This window comes from Oncorhynchus clarkii, unplaced genomic scaffold (genome assembly GCF_045791955.1).
Source record: "Oncorhynchus clarkii lewisi isolate Uvic-CL-2024 unplaced genomic scaffold, UVic_Ocla_1.0 unplaced_contig_1080_pilon_pilon, whole genome shotgun sequence".
NCBI classification, from domain to species: domain Eukaryota; kingdom Metazoa; phylum Chordata; class Actinopteri; order Salmoniformes; family Salmonidae; genus Oncorhynchus; species Oncorhynchus clarkii.
In genome coordinates, this window is record NW_027258722.1 from 1 (window position 1) to 15,960 (window position 15,960).

At 41.7% G+C, this 15,960-nt stretch overlaps 9 non-coding genes across 9 annotated transcripts; all 9 read right to left on the reverse strand.

Moving 5' to 3' along the window:
* Nucleotides 1-1,436: 1,436 nt before the first annotated feature.
* Nucleotides 1,437-1,518, reverse strand: trnas-aga (transfer RNA serine (anticodon AGA)). Its single transcript has one exon. It is a non-coding gene; the product is annotated as a tRNA-Ser (tRNA).
* A 307-nt stretch (nucleotides 1,519-1,825) lies between these two features.
* On the reverse strand, nucleotides 1,826-1,908 carry trnal-cag (transfer RNA leucine (anticodon CAG)). Its single transcript has one exon. It is a non-coding gene; the product is annotated as a tRNA-Leu (tRNA).
* Nucleotides 1,909-3,263: 1,355 nt separating this feature from the next.
* On the reverse strand, nucleotides 3,264-3,345 carry trnas-aga (transfer RNA serine (anticodon AGA)). The gene has a single exon. It is a non-coding gene; the product is annotated as a tRNA-Ser (tRNA).
* A 307-nt stretch (nucleotides 3,346-3,652) lies between these two features.
* Nucleotides 3,653-3,735, reverse strand: trnal-cag (transfer RNA leucine (anticodon CAG)). Its single transcript has one exon. It is a non-coding gene; the product is annotated as a tRNA-Leu (tRNA).
* Nucleotides 3,736-5,091: 1,356 nt separating this feature from the next.
* On the reverse strand, nucleotides 5,092-5,173 carry trnas-aga (transfer RNA serine (anticodon AGA)). The gene has a single exon. It is a non-coding gene; the product is annotated as a tRNA-Ser (tRNA).
* A 307-nt stretch (nucleotides 5,174-5,480) lies between these two features.
* On the reverse strand, nucleotides 5,481-5,563 carry trnal-cag (transfer RNA leucine (anticodon CAG)). The gene has a single exon. It is a non-coding gene; the product is annotated as a tRNA-Leu (tRNA).
* Nucleotides 5,564-6,919: 1,356 nt separating this feature from the next.
* trnas-aga (transfer RNA serine (anticodon AGA)) lies at nucleotides 6,920-7,001 on the reverse strand. Its single transcript has one exon. It is a non-coding gene; the product is annotated as a tRNA-Ser (tRNA).
* A 308-nt stretch (nucleotides 7,002-7,309) lies between these two features.
* On the reverse strand, nucleotides 7,310-7,392 carry trnal-cag (transfer RNA leucine (anticodon CAG)). Its single transcript has one exon. It is a non-coding gene; the product is annotated as a tRNA-Leu (tRNA).
* A 1,356-nt stretch (nucleotides 7,393-8,748) lies between these two features.
* On the reverse strand, nucleotides 8,749-8,830 carry trnaf-aaa (transfer RNA phenylalanine (anticodon AAA)). Its single transcript has one exon. It is a non-coding gene; the product is annotated as a tRNA-Phe (tRNA).
* Between the last annotated feature and the right edge of the window lie 7,130 nt (nucleotides 8,831-15,960).

The window sequence follows — 15,960 nt, forward strand, 5'->3', positions numbered from 1 at the left end:
CAGAAGTGGGATTTGAACCCACGCCTCCATGGGAGACTGCGACCTGAACGCAGCGCCTTAGACCGCTCGGCCATCCTGACTACAGCACGGTAACTGGGTATCGGGTTAAAGAGTATGCGGTAAAAGTAGAAATATGGACAACGCTCTAAAATCACCACAGAGACCAGTACAATTATGCACGATACTGACTTGCACTTTCAATAGTCATTTGTTTTTATCAATTAAAAAGTCCAGTCATTGATTCAACCTCAATATGGCCTTCAATGGGAAAGAATAGTAAATCGTCATTGAATGAGCGCTAAACTGGCCTCAGAATATGGCCATTCTGATATAAATGATAGATTCCTCAGATAAGACCGAAAAAGTGTCTGGAAATATCAGCAACCATCAGGGTAAGAGTGACAACAGGTCCACATGGGGGAAATCTTAACAAATGGCTTAATGGGTCATTTCAACGCAATCGTGTTATTATTTATTTTTAGGGTTTAACAAAGCAGCTCACCTGTGACTTGACATTAGATGCGGCGACTTCGATTACCCTGCAGACGATATTTTTGTTCTTCCCGCCAATACAATCCACTGACAACGACCCGACGAGTTGTGCGTTCCGAGATGCTTTTTGTTATTTGCCTGTTTGTGCCCCGCATGTGAAATTGCGCGATTCTTGCAATTCTCTTTAAGCCTCTCATCAACTAGCTGTTTTCGCAGAATATTAAAAATACGATAGTTATTCACTACTCATATTAACTAAGTGTCATTTAGATTACCTTAAGTCATTTATTTTTCAACTGGATTTTACAAAGGTGCATGACATGCAGGCGCTAAAAAGTTGTCAGGAGTGGGTTTCATACCATGCCTATAGGGGAGTCTGCGTTCTGAATGACTTAATGGTTATTTTCAATGCAATCATGTTTTTTCTTTTTCTTTTAAGGTTTAACAAGGTTTCTCACCTGTTACCTGTGGCTTGACTTTAGATGTGGCCAGTTCGATTACCCTGCAGACTATAAGAGTGTCTTCAGAATATGGCCATTTTGACATGAATTTAAAAATGCCTCAGATAGGACCAAAAAAGTGTCTGGAGCTTCCCGTCAGGGTAAGAGTGACAACAGGTTTCCACATGTCAAAATGGGGGAAATCTTAGCAAATGGCTTAATGGTTATTCATGAGAATCGTGTTGTTGTATTGTTGAGTGTATCATGGGATCTCACCTGAAATCTGTGGCTTGACTACAAACCTGTAACCTATGCTACTGTGGCCTATAGAGCTAGAAGGCTGGATAACCAGGTGTGTAAAGGTGTGAAGTGGGATAGATGGCCTGCAGTCCTATCCCAAATGGACAACTAATCCCTATGTACTTGTGGAGATCTGAGAGGATGCGATTGGTATAAGAAACACGACTAAACTTCCACCTCCGGAGGGGTCAAAAAATGCATTTTCGTTGTCGGCAGGATTCGAACCTGCGCAGGAAGATCCTAATGGATTTCTAGTCCATCGCCTTAACCACTCGGCCACGACAACGTTGAGAGAAGAAAACAGGCTTGTTAGGAGTGAATGGGCCAAAAGGCATAGCCTACAGAAAGTGATAATTTAACAACTGAAAGATAATGCAGTAATTCATTATATAGCAATAACACAAAATGTTACCCTTATTCATTCGTTATTAAGTACAGCTGTTTTCTTATTTAACCTTGATCTTCGCTCACCTCCAGAAGGTCTGCATTTGAGAGTGTTTATTATGAATTGTTATTTCACTGTGTGAAGTTGTCATTTCATCATTCTTATTATTACTGCTAAGCAGCATGACTCCTGAGAGGCACTAAACAACTGTCAGAAGTGGGATTTGAACCCACGCCTCCATGGGAGACTGCGACCTGAACGCAGCGCCTTAGACCGCTCGGCCATCCTGACTACAGCACGGTAACTGGGTATCGGGTTAAAGAGTATGCGGTAAAAGTAGAAATATGGACAACGCTCTAAAATCACCACAGAGACCAGTACAATTATGCACGATACTGACTTGCACTTTCAATAGTCATTTGTTTTTATCAATTAAAAAGTCCAGTCATTGATTCAACCTCAATATGGCCTTCAATGGGAAAGAGTAGTAAATCGTCATTGAATGAGCGCTAAACTGGCCACAGAATATGGCCATTCTGATATAAATGATAGATTCCTCAGATAAGACCGAAAAAGTGTCTGGAAATATCAGCAACCATCAGGGTAAGAGTGACAACAGGTCCACATGGGGGAAATCTTAACAAATGGCTTAATGGGTCATTTCAACGCAATCGTGTTATTATTTATTTTTAGGGTTTAACAAGGCAGCTCACCTGTGACTTGACATTAGATGCGGCGACTTCGATTACCCTGCAGACGATATTTTTGTTCTTCCCGCCAATACAATCCACTGACAACGACCGACGAGTTGTGCGTTCCGAGATGCTTTTTGTTATTTGCCTGTTTGTGGCCCGCATGTGAAATTGCGCGATTCTTGCAATTCTCTTTAAGCCTCTCATCAACTAGCTGTTTTCGCAGAATATTAAAAATACGATAGTTATTCACTACTCATATTAACTAAGTGTCATTTACATTACCTTAAGTCATTTATTTTTCAACTGGATTTTACAAAGGTGCATGACATGCAGGCGCTAAAAAGTTGTCAGGAGTGGGTTTCAAACCATGCCTATAGGGGAGTCTGCGTTCTGAATGACTTAATGGTTATTTTCAATGCAATCATGTTTTTTCTTTTTCTTTTAAGGTTTAACAAGGTTTCTCACCTGTTACCTGTGGCTTGACTTTAGATGTGGCCAGTTCGATTACCCTGCAGACTATAAGAGTGTCTTCAGAATATGGCCATTTTGACATGAATTTAAAAATGCCTCAGATAGGACCAAAAAAGTGTCTGGAGCTTCCCGTCAGGGTAAGAGTGACAACAGGTTTCCACATGTCAAAATGGGGGAAATCTTAGCAAATGGCTTAATGGTTATTCATGAGAATCGTGTTGTTGTATTGTTGAGTGTATCATGGGATCTCACCTGAAATCTGTGGCTTGACTACAAACCTGTAACCTATGCTACTGTGGCCTATAGAGCTAGAAGGCTGGATAACCAGGTGTGTAAAGGTGTGAAGTGGGATAGATGGCCTGCAGTCCTATCCCAAATGGACAACTAATCCCTATGTACTTGTGGAGATCTGAGAGGATGCGATTGGTATAAGAAACACGACTAAACTTCCACCTCCGGAGGGGTCAAAAAATGCATTTTCGTTGTCGGCAGGATTCGAACCTGCGCAGGAAGATCCTAATGGATTTCTAGTCCATCGCCTTAACCACTCGGCCACGACAACGTTGAGAGAAGAAAACAGGCTTGTTAGGAGTGAATGGGCCAAAAGGCATAGCCTACAGAAAGTGATAATTTAACAACTGAAAGATAATGCAGTAATTCATTATATAGCAATAACACAAAATGTTACCCTTATTCATTCGTTATTAAGTACAGCTGTTTTCTTATTTAACCTTGATCTTCGCTCACCTCCAGAAGGTCTGCATTTGAGAGTGTTTATTATGAATTGTTATTTCACTGTGTGAAGTTGTCATTTCATCATTCTTATTATTACTGCTAAGCAGCATGACTCCTGAGAGGCACTAAACAACTGTCAGAAGTGGGATTTGAACCCACGCCTCCATGGGAGACTGCGACCTGAACGCAGCGCCTTAGACCGCTCGGCCATCCTGACTACAGCACGGTAACTGGGTATCGGGTTAAAGAGTATGCGGTAAAAGTAGAAATATGGACAACGCTCTAAAATCACCACAGAGACCAGTACAATTATGCACGATACTGACTTGCACTTTCAATAGTCATTTGTTTTTATCAATTAAAAAGTCCAGTCATTGATTCAACCTCAATATGGCCTTCAATGGGAAAGAGTAGTAAATCGTCATTGAATGAGCGCTAAACTGGCCACAGAATATGGCCATTCTGATATAAATGATAGATTCCTCAGATAAGACCGAAAAAGTGTCTGGAAATATCAGCAACCATCAGGGTAAGAGTGACAACAGGTCCACATGGGGGAAATCTTAACAAATGGCTTAATGGGTCATTTCAACGCAATCGTGTTATTATTTATTTTTAGGGTTTAACAAGGCAGCTCACCTGTGACTTGACATTAGATGCGGCGACTTCGATTACCCTGCAGACGATATTTTTGTTCTTCCCGCCAATACAATCCACTGACAACGACCGACGAGTTGTGCGTTCCGAGATGCTTTTTGTTATTTGCCTGTTTGTGGCCCGCATGTGAAATTGCGCGATTCTTGCAATTCTCTTTAAGCCTCGCATCAACTAGCTGTTTTCGCAGAATATTAAAAATACGATAGTTATTCACTACTCATATTAACTAAGTGTCATTTACATTACCTTAAGTCATTTATTTTTCAACTGGATTTTACAAAGGTGCATGACATGCAGGCGCTAAAAAGTTGTCAGGAGTGGGTTTCAAACCATGCCTATAGGGGAGTCTGCGTTCTGAATGACTTAATGGTTATTTTCAATGCAATCATGTTTTTTCTTTTTCTTTTAAGGTTTAACAAGGTTTCTCACCTGTTACCTGTGGCTTGACTTTAGATGTGGCCAGTTCGATTACCCTGCAGACTATAAGAGTGTCTTCAGAATATGGCCATTTTGACATGAATTTAAAAATGCCTCAGATAGGACCAAAAAAGTGTCTGGAGCTTCCCGTCAGGGTAAGAGTGACAACAGGTTTCCACATGTCAAAATGGGGGAAATCTTAGCAAATGGCTTAATGGTTATTCATGAGAATCGTGTTGTTGTATTGTTGAGTGTATCATGGGATCTCACCTGAAATCTGTGGCTTGACTACAAACCTGTAACCTATGCTACTGTGGCCTATAGAGCTAGAAGGCTGGATAACCAGGTGTGTAAAGGTGTGAAGTGGGATAGATGGCCTGCAGTCCTATCCCAAATGGACAACTAATCCCTATGTACTTGTGGAGATCTGAGAGGATGCGATTGGTATAAGAAACACGACTAAACTTCCACCTCCGGAGGGGTCAAAAAAATGCATTTTCGTTGTCGGCAGGATTCGAACCTGCGCAGGAAGATCCTAATGGATTTCTAGTCCATCGCCTTAACCACTCGGCCACGACAACGTTGAGAGAAGAAAACAGGCTTGTTAGGAGTGAATGGGCCAAAAGGCATAGCCTACAGAAAGTGATAATTTAACAACTGAAAGATAATGCAGTAATTCATTATATAGCAATAACACAAAATGTTACCCTTATTCATTCGTTATTAAGTACAGCTGTTTTCTTATTTAACCTTGATCTTCGCTCACCTCCAGAAGGTCTGCATTTGAGAGTGTTTATTATGAATTGTTATTTCACTGTGTGAAGTTGTCATTTCATCATTCTTATTATTACTGCTAAGCAGCATGACTCCTGAGAGGCACTAAACAACTGTCAGAAGTGGGATTTGAACCCACGCCTCCATGGGAGACTGCGACCTGAACGCAGCGCCTTAGACCGCTCGGCCATCCTGACTACAGCACGGTAACTGGGTATCGGGTTAAAGAGTATGCGGTAAAAGTAGAAATATGGACAACGCTCTAAAATCACCACAGAGACCAGTACAATTATGCACGATACTGACTTGCACTTTCAATAGTCATTTGTTTTTATCAATTAAAAAGTCCAGTCATTGATTCAACCTCAATATGGCCTTCAATGGGAAAGAGTAGTAAATCGTCATTGAATGAGCGCTAAACTGGCCACAGAATATGGCCATTCTGATATAAATGATAGATTCCTCAGATAAGACCGAAAAAGTGTCTGGAAATATCAGCAACCATCAGGGTAAGAGTGACAACAGGTCCACATGGGGGAAATCTTAACAAATGGCTTAATGGGTCATTTCAACGCAATCGTGTTATTATTTATTTTTAGGGTTTAACAAGGCAGCTCACCTGTGACTTGACATTAGATGCGGCGACTTCGATTACCCTGCAGACGATATTTTTGTTCTTCCCGCCAATACAATCCACTGACAACGACCGACGAGTTGTGCGTTCCGAGATGCTTTTTGTTATTTGCCTGTTTGTGGCCCGCATGTGAAATTGCGCGATTCTTGCAATTCTCTTTAAGCCTCGCATCAACTAGCTGTTTTCGCAGAATATTAAAAATACGATAGTTATTCACTACTCATATTAACTAAGTGTCATTTACATTACCTTAAGTCATTTATTTTTCAACTGGATTTTACAAAGGTGCATGACATGCAGGCGCTAAAAAGTTGTCAGGAGTGGGTTTCAAACCATGCCTATAGGGGAGTCTGCGTTCTGAATGACTTAATGGTTATTTTCAATGCAATCATGTTTTTTCTTTTTCTTTTAAGGTTTAACAAGGTTTCTCACCTGTTACCTGTGGCTTGACTTTAGATGTGGCCAGTTCGATTACCCTGCAGACTATAAGAGTGTCTTCAGAATATGGCCATTTTGACATGAATTTAAAAATGCCTCAGATAGGACCAAAAAAGTGTCTGGAGCTTCCCGTCAGGGTAAGAGTGACAACAGGTTTCCACATGTCAAAATGGGGGAAATCTTAGCAAATGGCTTAATGGTTATTCATGAGAATCGTGTTGTTGTATTGTTGAGTGTATCATGGGATCTCACCTGAAATCTGTGGCTTGACTACAAACCTGTAACCTATGCTACTGTGGCCTATAGAGCTAGAAGGCTGGATAACCAGGTGTGTAAAGGTGTGAAGTGGGATAGATGGCCTGCAGTCCTATCCCAAATGGACAACTAATCCCTATGTACTTGTGGAGATCTGAGAGGATGCGATTGGTATAAGAAACACGACTAAACTTCCACCTCCGGAGGGGTCAAAAAAATGCATTTTCGTTGTCGGCAGGATTCGAACATGCGCAGGAAGATCCTAATGGATTTCTAGTCCGTCGCCTTAACCACTCGGCCACGACAACGTTGAGAGAAGAAAACAGGCTTGTTAGGAGTGAATGGGCCAAAAGGCATAGCCTACAGAAAGTGATAATATTAACAACTGAAAGATAATGCAGTTATTCATTATATAGCAATAACACAAAATGTTACGCTTATTCATTCGTTATTAAGTACAGCTGTTTTCTTGTTTAACCTTGATCTTCGCTCACCTCCAGAAGGTCTGCATTTGAGAGTGTTTATTATGAATTGTTATTTCACTGTGTGAAGTTGTCATTTCATCATTCTTATTATTACTGCTAAGCAGCATGACTCCTGAGAGGCACTAAACAACTGTCAGAAGTGGGATTTGAACCCACGCCTCCATGGGAGACTGCGACCTGAACGCAGCGCCTTAGACCGCTCGGCCATCCTGACTACAGCACGGTAACTGGGTATCGGGTTAAAGAGTATGCGGTAAAAGTAGAAATATGGACAACGCTCTAAAATCACCACAGAGACCAGTACAATTATGCACGATACTGACTTGCACTTTCAATAGTCATTTGTTTTTATCAATTAAAAAGTCCAGTCATTGATTCAACCTCAATATGGCCTTCAATGGGAAAGAGTAGTAAATCGTCATTGAATGAGCGCTAAACTGGCCACAGAATATGGCCATTCTGATATAAATGATAGATTCCTCAGATAAGACCGAAAAAGTGTCTGGAAATATCAGCAACCATCAGGGTAAGAGTGACAACAGGTCCACATGGGGGAAATCTTAACAAATGGCTTAATGGGTCATTTCAACGCAATCGTGTTATTATTTATTTTTAGGGTTTAACAAGGCAGCTCACCTGTGACTTGACATTAGATGCGGCGACTTCGATTACCCTGCAGACGATATTTTTGTTCTTCCCGCCAATACAATCCACTGACAACGACCGACGAGTTGTGCGTTCCGAGATGCTTTTTGTTATTTGCCTGTTTGTGGCCCGCATGTGAAATTGCGCGATTCTTGCAATTCTCTTTAAGCCTCTCATCAACTAGCTGTTTTCGCAGAATATTAAAAATACGATAGTTATTCACTACTCATATTAACTAAGTGTCATTTACATTACCTTAAGTCATTTATTTTTCAACTGGATTTTACAAAGGTGCATGACATGCAGGCGCTAAAAAGTTGTCAGGAGTGGGTTTCAAACCATGCCTATAGGGGAGTCTGCGTTCTGAATGACTTAATGGTTATTTTCAATGCAATCATGTTTTTTCTTTTTCTTTTAAGGTTTAACAAGGTTTCTCACCTGTTACCTGTGGCTTGACTTTAGATGTGGCCAGTTCGATTACCCTGCAGACTATAAGAGTGTCTTCAGAATATGGCCATTTTGACATGAATTTAAAAATGCCTCAGATAGGACCAAAAAAGTGTCTGGAGCTTCCCGTCAGGGTAAGAGTGACAACAGGTTTCCACATGTCAAAATGGGGGAAATCTTAGCAAATGGCTTAATGGTTATTCATGAGAATCGTGTTGTTGTATTGTTGAGTGTATCATGGGATCTCACCTGAAATCTGTGGCTTGACTACAAACCTGTAACCTATGCTACTGTGGCCTATAGAGCTAGAAGGCTGGATAACCAGGTGTGTAAAGGTGTGAAGTGGGATAGATGGCCTGCAGTCCTATCCCAAATGGACAACTAATCCCTATGTACTTGTGGAGATCTGAGAGGATGCGATTGGTATAAGAAACACGACTAAACTTCCACCTCCGGAGGGGTCAAAAAAATGCATTTTCGTTGTCGGCAGGATTCGAACCTGCGCAGAAAGATCCTAATGGATTTTTAGTCCATTGCCTTAACCACTCTGCCACGACAACGTTGAGAGAAGAAAACAGGCTTGTTAGGAGTGAATGGGCCAAAAGGCATAGCCTACAGAAAGTGATAATTTAACAACTGAAAGATAATGCAGTAATTCATTATATAGCAATAACACAAAATGTTACCCTTATTCATTCGTTATTAAGTACAGCTGTTTTCTTATTTAACCTTGATCTTCGCTCACCTCCAGAAGGTCTGCATTTGAGAGTGTTTATTATGAATTGTTATTTCACTGTGTGAAGTTGTCATTTCATCATTCTTATTATTACTGCTAAGCAGCATGACTCCTGAGAGGCACTAAACAACTGTAAGGGAAAAAGCGGCGTTGATTCGTGCAAAGTATGGCAATTGCCAATTGTAACACCTCAAAAATCCAACAGGGGGCGAGTGCGCTCCACCTGGATTTTTCATATTGGAAATGCAACCCAAGTCAACATCCAAAAGCAAAATTTTGAAAAAAGGATTTTTTTTTCAAAAACGTTTCACCCCTTAAAAAAGTGCTTTCTGGGTCTTTTTTCGAAATTCTTTCGATTTTTTTTGTCAATTACACATGTGTAAGAACTGTATGAATATACTTTTGTCCAATTTTGTTATCATATTTTTTATTTTTTACTTGTGCATAAGGCATATGTTTTCTCCATTTGGAATATGATTTCATAGGAAGTCAAAAGTCCAAAGTCAAAAATGTCAAAATTGTATAAAAAACTTCACACACCCTTAAAAAAGTGCTCTCTGGACCGTTTTTCAAAATTCTTTCGAATTTTGTGTCAATTACACACGTATAAGAACTGTATCAACATACTTTATTCGTATTTTATTATCATAATTTTTTTTTTTTTTTTTACTTGTGCATAAGGCATATGTTTTGTCCATTTGCAATATGATTTAATAGGATGTCAAAAGTCGAAAATTAGATTTTTTTTTTAAAACTTTAAAAACAAAAAAAAGTGCTTTCTGGACCGTTTTTCGAAATTGTTTCGATTTTAAGACAATTAATCATGTGTAAGAAGTGTATGAATATACTTTTGTAAAATGTTATTATCATAATTTTTTTTTTTTTACTTGTGCATAAGGAATATGATTTGTCCATTTGCAATATGATGTCATAGGAAGTCAAAAGTCAAAGTCAAAAGTAACGATTTTCCTCCGTGCAACTGGTGATCTGAAATGTGCAACTGGTGATCTGAAATGTGCAACTGGTAACCCCCCCCCAAAAAAAAAAAATATTTTTGTTTATGTTTCCTTACTTTTTCAAAGTCACTGTGCATTTGCAATATGTTTCAATGGGCAGGTACCATCACGAATTGGTCATGCTATAAAAATCCTGCAGGAATGTGAAATTGACTGGCCCGATGAACTCGGGATGGCTTTGCAGTGATTCTGGGTCATCTCAATCACTCGTTTGGGTTGATTTCAGAATGTCGCTTTTGGTGATGGTACCTCACTGTTTAAACATATTGCAGATGTACAAGAGTCAAGTGGACAAGAGTCCATCAGTCAATTAGATATCATTCTGACACCAAACTGATACAAACTGACACCAAACCCACTTTTTCCAACTCGTATAGTAGCCAACTATGACATACTTCAGAGCTGGCCCAAAATTCACAACGCCTTCGTTTCAAACCATAAAAAAACCATATAACACATAGTTACGTTCTAGCTGCGGGTCCATTTCTTATGTTATGTGTTGGCCTAGCTGAGGCGACCCCGAATCCCAAGTTTCGGCTCGATAGGTCATTTGGTGTCCGAGAAAAACCCTAATTGGTGCTGAAAATCCACTATTTTCCATGACTTGCTACGGGGTCCTTGAACGAGCTATCCGACAGAAACGTTGGGGTCTGTCTCTATGGGCCGAGCCGGTTTCAATGCACCTAGCCTTGCGTCTCTAAGACTTTTCTAAACGTCGTCATTTTCGTAATGGTCCAAACGAATTGAAGGTATTGCAAATGTACGAGGCTGTTTCTCGGTCCGAGAACCGTCTAGAGCCACGTAACTCACCACGCACCATCGACCGGAGGTCTAGAACAGGTTTCCAAAGTTTCGGAACTCTAGGTCTGACGGTTCTTTTTTAGCTCGAACAAAGCTAACTATTGCAGCCACTGTCTGTCTCTACGCACCCCAATACGTCCCTCCTTCCAAGTTGTGTTTTAGTGTGATTTTTTTTTCCATTGAATTTTTTTGGGAAAAATGACTGATTTACAGTTCATGGGGGTTGCCTAATCACACATATGAAGTTTTGGAAAGATCAGACTTTTTTAACCCCTCGAAACAGCCCCTGAGACACCAATTATGGCACTTCCGGTTGGCACAGGAAGCTATAAATCAACACATATCCTCATTGGGGTATGCTGTTACAGAATCCTGAGTTTTAAGTCCTTACGTTTAGAACTGACTGATTTACACAGGGTTGAATGCACTATGTCTATCAAACTGCAGGCAGGGTATGGGTAAACACTTTTAGGGTGATTTTAACCACTTCCGGTTGGTCCAGGAAGCTTAGAATCAACACAGGTAGACCTCATAGTGGCCTGATGGACTGGTACCGAAGACAGGTTCATACGGCATTCATAACCCATATAGACTTCAGGTTGAAATTAGGTGTGCAGGCAATGTATTCCTATGGGGAGAGATGACACTGTAATCCGTGAGATCAAAAAACCCTGTTTTACTGTTAAGGGTTAATGCCACGCGGTCAAGGTTAGGCTTGCACGGATCGGGAGGACCTTAGGAACATTCCTGTGGTGGAATTTTTCTTCTCACCCTAACGGTTCTCTCACTCTCACCCAAAATCAAATGACGTTGTGGGGCAGGCTTCATTTTGGGCCTACTATTCTAATGGTCGCTGCGCCTAGACCGAGCGAGCTACGGTCAAGCGGGATATCTCGTTGAACTCGGCACGGCCTAGGGATTATGGTAATGCCATTTCCTGCTCTCTGTGTCTTTAAGCACCGCACTTTATCACTCCATCCTTCCTGTGTGTGTGTGAGGGAGCTTTTCTTTGACATCTGTTGGGAGAAATGACTGATTTACAGTTCAGAAGGGTTACCTAGTCACACATATGACATTTTGGAGAGATCAGACTTTTTTAACCCCTCGAAACAGCCCCTGAGACACCAATTATGGCACTTCTGGTTGGCACAGGAAACTATAAGTCAACACATATCTTGATTGACATAGCCACTTACAGAATCCTGAGTTTTAAGTCTTTACGTTAAGAATTGACTGATCTACACAGGGTTGAATGCACTATGTCTATCAAACTGCAGGCAGGGTATGGGTATACACTTTTAGGGTGATTTTAACCACTTCCGGTTGGTCCAGGAAGCTTAGATTCGACACAGGTAGACCTCATAGTGGGCCTGATGGACTGTCATAGAAGACAGGTTCATAAGGCATTCATAACCCACATAGGCTTCAGGTTGAATTTAGAGGTGCAGGCAATGTATTCCTATGGGGAGAGAAGTCAAAGCAAGCTGTTTCAAGTAAACACCTTCTTTTTACTGTGAAGGGTTAATGCCACACGGTCAAGGTTAGGCTTGCACGGATCGGGAGGACCTCAGGAACGTACCTGAGGTCTAATTGTGCTTCTCACCCTAACGGTTCTCTCACTGCCACCCAAAATCAAATGACATTGTGGGGCAGGCTTCATTTTGGGCCTTCTTTTTTTCAAGTTCGCTGCACTCAGAACGAGCTACGGTCAAGCGGGGCGTCTCGTTGAACTCGGCACAGTCTGGAGACTATGGTGATTCCATTTTTTGTGTTGATTTCAGAATGACATTTTGGTGATGGTCCCTCTCCGTTTAAACATATTGCAAATGCACAAAAGTCAACTAGCAAGTCAGTGTCCATCAGTCAATTAGATGTCATTATGACACCAAACCCACTTTTTCCTACTCATTTAGAAGCCAACTATCACATATGTCAGAGCAGTCCCATAATTCACAGCGCCTTTAGTTTAAAACATAATAAAAAGGTAAAACACATAGTTACGTTCTAGCTGCGGGTCCAGTTCGGACATTATGTGAAGTCCTATGTGAGGCGACCCCGAATCCCGAGTTTCGGCTCGATAGGTCATTTGGTGTCCGAGAAAAACCCTAATTGGTGCTGAAAATCCACTTTTTTCCATGCCTTGCTACGGGGTCCTTGAACGAGCTATCGGACAGAAACGTTGGGGTCCGTCTCTATGGGCCGAGTCGGTTTCAATGCACCTAGCCTTGCGTCTCTGAGACTTTTCTAAACGTCGTCATTTTCGTAATGGTCAAAATGATTTGAAGGTATTGCAAATGTACGAGGCTGTTTCTCGGTCCGAGAACCGTCTAGAGCCACGTAACTCACCACGCACCATCGACCGGAGGTCTAGAACAGGTTTCTAAAGTTTCGGAACTCTAGGTCTGACGGTTCTTTTTTAGCTCGAACAAAGCTAACTATTGCAGCCACTGTCTGTCTCTACGCACCCCAATATGTCCCTCCTTCCAAGTTGTGTTTTAGTGTAATTTTTTTTTCCTTTGAATTTTTGGGGGAAAAATGACTGATTTACAGTTCATGGGGGTTGCCTAATCACACATATGAAGTTTTGGAAAGATCAGACTTTTTTAACCCCTCGAAACAGCCCCTGAGACACCAATTATGGCACTTCCGGTTGGCACAGGAAGCTATAAATCAACACATATCCTCATTGGGGTATGCTGTTACAGAATCCTGAGTTTTAAGTCCTTACGTTAAGAACTGACTGATTTGCACAGGGTTGAATGCACTATGTCTATCAAACTGCAGGCAGGGTATGGGTAAACACTTTTAGGGTGATTTTAACCACTTCCGGTTGGTCCAGGAAGCTTAGAATCAACACAGGTAGACCTCATAGTGGCCTGATGGACTGGTACCGAAGACAGGTTCATACGGCATTCATAACCCATATAGACTTCAGGTTGAAATTAGGTGTGCAGGCAATGTATTCCTATGGGGAGAGATGACACTGTAATCCGTGAGATCAAAAAACCCTGTTTTACTGTTAAGGGTTAATGCCACGCGGTCAAGGTTAGGCTTGCACGGATCGGGAGGACCTTAGGAACATTCCTGTGGTGGAATTTTTCTTCTCACCCTAACGGTTCTCTCACTCTCACCCAAAATCAAATGACGTTGTGGGGCAGGCTTCATTTTGGGCCTACTATTCTAATGGTCGCTGCGCCTAGACCGAGCGAGCTACGGTCAAGCGGGATATCTCGTTGAACTCGGCACGGCCTAGGGATTATGGTAATGCCATTTCCTGCTCTCTGTGTCTTTAAGCACCGCACTTTATCACTCCATCCTTCCTGTGAGTGTGTGAGGGAGCTTTTCTTTGACATCTGTTGGGAGAAATGACTGATTTACAGTTCAGAAGGGTTACCTAGTCACACATATGACATTTTGGAGAGATCAGACTTTTTTAACCCCTCGAAACAGCCCCTGAGACACCAATTATGGCACTTCTGGTTGGCACAGGAAACTATAAGTCAACACATATCTTGATTGACATAGCCACTTACAGAATCCTGAGTTTTAAGTCTTTACGTTAAGAATTGACTGATCTACACAGGGTTGAATGCACTATGTCTATCAAACTGCAGGCAGGGTATGGGTATACACTTTTAGGGTGATTTTAACCACTTCCGGTTGGTCCAGGAAGCTTAGATTCGACACAGGTAGACCTCATAGTGGGCCTGATGGACTGTCATAGAAGACAGGTTCATAAGGCATTCATAACCCACATAGGCTTCAGGTTGAATTTAGAGGTGCAGGCAATGTATTCCTATGGGGAGAGAAGTCAAAGCAAGCTGTTTCAAGTAAACACCTTCTTTTTACTGTGAAGGGTTAATGCCACACGGTCAAGGTTAGGCTTGCACGGATCGGGAGGACCTCAGGAACGTACCTGAGGTCTAATTGTGCTTCTCACCCTAACGGTTCTCTCACTGCCACCCAAAATCAAATGACATTGTGGGGCAGGCTTCATTTTGGGCCTTCTTTTTTTCAAGTTCGCTGCACTCAGAACGAGCTACGGTCAAGCGGGGCGTCTCGTTGAACTCGGCACAGTCTGGAGACTATGGTGATTCCATTTTTTGTGTTGATTTCAGAATGACATTTTGGTGATGGTCCCTCTCCGTTTAAACATATTGCAAATGCACAAAAGTCAACTAGCAAGTCAGTGTCCATCAGTCAATTAGATGTCATTATGACACCAAACCCACTTTTTCCTACTCATTTAGAAGCCAACTATCACATATGTCAGAGCAGTCCCATAATTCACAGCGCCTTTAGTTTAAAACATAATAAAAAGGTAAAACACATAGTTACGTTCTAGCTGCGGGTCCAGTTCGGACATTATGTGAAGTCCTATGTGAGGCGACCCCGAATCCCGAGTTTCGGCTCGATAGGTCATTTGGTGTCCGAGAAAAACCCTAATTGGTGCTGAAAATCCACTTTTTTCCATGCCTTGCTACGGGGTCCTTGAACGAGCTATCGGACAGAAACGTTGGGGTCCGTCTCTATGGGCCGAGTCGGTTTCAATGCACCTAGCCTTGCGTCTCTGAGACTTTTCTAAACGTCGTCATTTTCGTAATGGTCAAAATGATTTGAAGGTATTGCAAATGTACGAGGCTGTTTCTCGGTCCGAGAACCGTCTAGAGCCACGTAACTCACCACGCACCATCGACCGGAGGTCTAGAACAGGTTTCTAAAGTTTCGGAACTCTAGGTCTGACGGTTCTTTTTTAGCTCGAACAAAGCTAACTATTGCAGCCACTGTCTGTCTCTACGCACCCCAATATGTCCCTCCTTCCAAGTTGTGTTTTAGTGTAATTTTTTTTTCCTTTGAATTTTTGGGGGAAAAATGACTGATTTACAGTTCATGGGGGTTGCCTAATCACACATATGAAGTTTTGGAAAGATCAGACTTTTTTAACCCCTCATAACAGCCCCTGAGACACCAATTATGGCACTTCCGGGGTTGGCACAGGAAGCTATAAATCAACACATATCCTCATTGGGGTATGCTGTTACAGAATCCTGAGTTTTAAGTCCTTACGTTAAGAACTGACTGATTTGCACAGGGTTGAATGCACTATGTCTATCAAACTGCAGGCAGGGTATGGGTA